General features: G+C 46.2%; 1 pseudogene across 1 annotated transcript; it reads right to left on the minus strand.

Annotated features, from left to right (window-relative positions):
* Positions 1–2,524: 2,524 nt before the first annotated feature.
* On the minus strand, positions 2,525–5,127 carry LOC144713578 (protein EXORDIUM-like 2 pseudogene; annotated as a pseudogene). The gene is made up of 3 exons (XR_013584100.1): positions 5,082–5,127; positions 4,731–4,828; positions 2,525–3,724 (listed from the first exon to the last, which is right to left on the minus strand). The product of XR_013584100.1 is annotated as a protein EXORDIUM-like 2 pseudogene (transcript).
* Between the last annotated feature and the right edge of the window lie 334 nt (positions 5,128–5,461).

The raw sequence follows: 5,461 nt of genomic DNA on the forward strand, positions 1-5,461 counted from the left end.
ATGGTGAATATAGATAAGTGTGAATTTGTCTGAGTCATGTTGTGTAAGTTATGTGTTAGATATGAGATATCAAGGAAATATTTTATATGAGGGCTGGATTTTGACAATACTTAAACAAGATTAACTCTACCTTCAAGTATATATGATGAGATTTAAACAATACTATCTCAAATGCACCACATAATTGAAAAATGTGATTTAACAGGCAAAATGTGATTCAGCCATCATATAATATGAGACATCACACGAAAGATGATGCAATAGAGTCCTCATCCTAGGTACTAGAAATATAATATAACGAATTCTCCAATGATTTGACAATGCATAAGCCTCAACTGGGATGATTGATTAGGGTATGATAGTTTTTCTTATTGCCAAAAACACGGTGCCGAGTACGATCAGCCCAAGGGTTGTGCTTGTTGACCGATCCAGCCGTGCCCTAGATGCCACTTAAGGGGGTTTCATAAATGTCCAAATTACACACGTGCCCCACTCGCCCATGCCCATGACACAATGAAAAATATACATTAGTGATACCATTGTATGTTATTGTGGAGACATCAGGCACTAGAAGCTTGTTTGTGTCCCCCCCCCCCCCCCCGCATTCCCATGTCCAACATTCCATGCGATACGCCACTCGTGGGGGAAGTCGAGCACAAGAGTCTGGCGTGTGTGAAGGATGGCAGATTGAATCTCTTGAACCGATGGCCGCCTCAGGCCTCCTGGGGAAGATCCTGCAAAGTAGCATAGAGGGCATGGGTGCAAGAGCGTACCACATAGTTGGTGAGGGCTTTTGTCGTTTGATTCCCCACTTGCAGTTGGTGGAAAATGCTGGTGAGGCGCGTGCGACACCACGTGATGTCTTGCCATACACCTTGGAGATGCCATTGGGAGCATGAGCCTGCACGGAGCATATGGACTAAGAACTGTGAGTTCGATTCTATGATGATACCTTGAATGTTTCTCTCTCATAGAGGAGTAAGCCATCACATATCGCCATAGCCTTGGCTGATGTGTTAGTCTGAACTCCATAGATATGCGAGAAACCAAGAATAATACTCCATATGTAGTCTCAGAGGAGACCACCTCCACCAGCTGGCTGTGGGTTAGGGTGTAATAGTTTACCTCACCCCAAGTCATCTTAAGAGTGCAACATAGATGATGGACTGACTGTTGATATAAAGGGTTTTGTCAAAAAAATAATGATCCCTTTTACCTTCTAGAGCATGGTACCGCACATGTAGCTGATTCAACCTTTAAATTAGGGTTAATCTATCTTTGTTAATTAATCTATCTGTTTCACATAATTAATCAATTAGGTTAGACAATAAATACTTATAGGGATAATGGAATCATTAATACATTAGAAAGTTGGGTATAGGGTCACAAACACAAGGTTAATTGGAGGATATATTAAAGCATAAGGGTTTTTATGAAATTTTGAATTGAAAAAAAAGAAAGAAAGGTCAAAAATAAAAGAATACCCATGAAAATTTTCTTTAGTCTGTCTCCTTCTTCCTCTCTCCTTGAGTGCCTTTCCTTTCTCATGTGTTTGGAATGGCAAGAAGATCATCCCAAGATAATGTTGGAAGTTATAGAGTAGAAGACAAGGAGCATAAATGTGCCAAGAACCACATGGATACATGTAAAGGCCTGACACACATGCCTTGTAATGAATCTATAGTTATGCACATGGATACATGTACAATGAATCTATAATTTGAGGAAACAAATGATAAGATCTACAATTATGCATAAGGTGATTCAAACACTGAAAAATTGGAATTTAGTTCAGCCATTTGTGATAATTCATTTTATTCCATTGCATAAATCATCAATCACAGCCTAGAACCCATCACACTCTAACCTTTGAACTCTTGATATATTAAACCCTTGAACCCATCACACCCTTCCACTCCCTCCCTCAACCCCATTCACACTTGAACCCACGCTCCCGGAACGTTCAAAATAGCAATGTGTGATTTGTTTTGGTATAATCTTTGAGATTCACATTGCCCATCGACAGACCCTACTGAAAATTATTCGTCAACGTCCCAATTTCACATGAATGTTAAATCTCGCTATGCCGCATGTAGGAGTAGTAAACCACAAATAAGAACATTAAAGAGGCGCTTATTTGTGCTCACCGACTCTCATTTAATCACGCTTGCAGGAATTAGATTTGCACTATAAAATAGAATTTTCAAAATCAAGCCCGATTCTTAAATGCGTCCCACTTCGAAGCCGAGTCATATGATGTTGACACCATAACTTGGTCATCTTAAACACAGTTTCTTTGAAGTTTTTACTGATTTTAAAGGTCTACGGGTTTCTTCTTCAGATCTCTGACTAGTGGTGTATGGATATTTACTCCGACGGACCGAGGCTGCATGTCCTGAAATCGACCTAGGAAATCAAACAAGACTTCATTCAAAGACGCGTATTCTTGCATTGATGCTTTTTGATGGCTAATTTTATTGCCATAGAAGAGGATTCACCTCGTTTACAGGTCATGAGGAATTGATTGACGCAAATTAAGGGGTCCCCCATTAAACTATTCAAGAAACACTTTGACTGAGTTTCCGAATCTCATCGGTACCCCGTAAAAATTGTTTCTTTTTACAACAAAAAAGCTGTACAAGTAAATTCTATGGCGGTGCCGTATTCTTATTGTTCACGCCAGCGGCGAGCAGCGAGACGTGCGAGGATTCCACATTGCCGGCAACAGGTACCGCCGTCCCGCCAGTCCATTGGCGTTGTAGCTGCCGCCGGTGGCGCCGTCGATGAGCAGCTTCCCAGGATAGCCTGGGTACGCTCCCGTGCCGAAGATACCCTGGCACGCAGACGCGGCTTCAAGCGGTGCCTCTTTGGCGCCCTGGAAGTACCCGTTTCCAAAGGGGTTCGTCGCAGTTCCCGCCAGCAACGCGGCCAGGTTGATCACCATCCCGTCCACGCCGACGTCGCCGTTGGGCGCTACCAGCGGCGGCGTCTGCGGGCCGTAGATGGGCTGGTGGAAGGGCCACGCGCACTGCCCCGGGCACTGCGTCTCCGAATTACCCACCCATATGAACGGCGAACCGGGGCGCCTCTGTCCGTGCGTCCCGCACCGGCTCATGCAGAACCCCTCCACCGCAACGTCCGCAGAGGTCAGCACCACGGCGACGCCCGCGCTCGCCCCGGCCTTCCCGGCCAGGGTCACCAGGTCGGCGGACTTGAGAGACTTGCCCAGAGAGTACTTGTCGTCATTGATTTGGCTGCCCAGCGAGATGACCGCCGTCCCCCCGGTTCCGTAGGCGCCGGTGGTGCTCCACCACGAGGCCACCGAAGGGTTGGAGACCGGCTTCCCTGTGAAAGAACGGAGAAAGTCGACGATGATGGCGCCCTGCGACGGCGAGAATCGACCGTACCAGACCAGGTCGATAGTGACGGTGCCCTTGAGGAGAGGACCAGAATGGTACTTGAGGGTTAGAGGCGGCTCCGTGACGAGGGCGGTGAGCTTGCGCGGCAAGGCCGAAGCAGGGAAGAGACATGAGGACAGGAAGACCAGAGCGAAGAACGAGGAAATGAAAGGAGAAGAAACTTTTCTTGACGCCATGGAGAGTGTAACCTTTGGTTGAGCACCGGAGAGAGAGGAGTAGTGGAAGAAACCAAGGATGATGAACTTCTCTTTGACGAAGATATGGTTTATATAGAGCACTGAATGAACGCGTCCGGAGGATGCCAGCTGTAATGAAGCAAAAAAATGTCAGCGAGAAGGGGGAGGGATGATCAAAGCGAAGATAAGGATGAAGGGAACATGGGGCCCCGTCTTGACCTGAAGGCAGGCGCACAGCCACTGTTCTAGAGAGTGGTGCCAGCAAATAAACTAAGGAGAAACTTTCTCCAGAACTATCCCATAAACAGTGGTCCTGCCCTATCGGTTTTCGAGCCACCAAGTTGAACTTAGAAGATCTACGCGTGTTGGCCTCGCGAGTCAACTAAACGTGGGGATTTTTTTACTTGCCACGTTAAAGGAAAAAGTAACAAAACTCATATTTTACTTTAGGTGAACACATATAATACTGTTATCTTCTGCTATCAGGTAGATAACTGAACCATTATTTCTCTATGTCACTGATGCATCATCATTTGCCAGTCAAAGATTAGAGAAGGTAATGCAGGTCCAACACAAAATTCACGCACAAGTGCAAATTTTTGGTTGCACCCAAACCCTTGTGTGATTTCCGGTGCAAATTTTGTGAAAATTCTCCTTGCACATCGCACAAATTTGTACTGGCCCTCACCATAGTGGGAAGAAAAGTGGCATTGCTGAGGGCAACCCACCATGTTAAGTGGCGATGGCGACGGGCAGCTGTACATTGGAGAAGAAGATTATTGGTGGGGGGAAGCTGGGTAACAGTGGGCACCATGATTGCAGAACCAATAGGGCAGTGGCGGTGGCCACGACGGCAAGAATTATGGGAAGAACCATGGAAACAACAAGTTCAGTGGGTGGCGGCGGTATGGAAAACAACATGCAGATACCATGGGCAGCCGATGAGCCACAACTCCATGATGGCTGAGATGGGGCCCATGAACATGTTGCAATTGCAGTGGTCATATGGGAAAGATGATGACCATGGCACTAGCCCTGGTGTTGCCACTGTGCTACACGGCGTGCCAGCCGCGGCATGCCGCGAGGTTACTTCCATGGTATCACACCAGTGATGTTTGCAGCGGTGAACCCATACCAGCAGCAATATCTCGTGGCCATGATGCAGCACTGGAGGTTTGTGATGAACAGCCGAAAACACACGTTCCAACCGACGACGCCTCACATGCCATCTTGCTGCACATGCCGAAAACACACATTCTCACCACATAAGGCAATGTTTGATGTACGATGCGGTTTACCTAAGAGGTGTTCAATGAGGGGTCTGAAATTTGAACCGGACCACACGCTGCACTTTTTTACACTAGTCTGATGGAAGGACTCTTGGGTTCAGTGCCTTGGTTCGTCCATGGAAAACACGTTTCCATGGATGCGGAAGCGTGTCTATTGATTCACAATCGATCTTTAAAACGAGACATTTTGAATGTACCTTTTGGGGAACTCGTTCCACCCTTGACTTTGATGCTCTGAGATCGTTCTGAAGTCGTTCACGCGACCGGCCTCTAGAAGTATCCACGAACACTCGATGCTTGGATCTCCACATCTTCTTCAACTCTTCTTGAAAATCTAGAAGATCTTCTCACTATGAAGACACTCTCCTTGGATGAGCCGAGAAGAGAGTGGATAAAGGGAGGGCTCTCAAATCTTGCTGGCCTGGGTGCGTAAAATGAGTTCCACTTCCATGTTTATATTTTACTTAAGTTTTTCTCAAAAATCCTATGAAGTAAAATATATCCACCAATGCCCTTATGGCATTGTGCATGCGACCCTCTAGATCCATATATCATTCTAGTGAAAATTTTAGTGGCC

This window comes from Wolffia australiana, chromosome 16 (genome assembly GCF_029677425.1).
Source record: "Wolffia australiana isolate 7733 chromosome 16, ASM2967742v1".
Taxonomy (NCBI): domain Eukaryota; kingdom Viridiplantae; phylum Streptophyta; class Magnoliopsida; order Alismatales; family Araceae; genus Wolffia; species Wolffia australiana.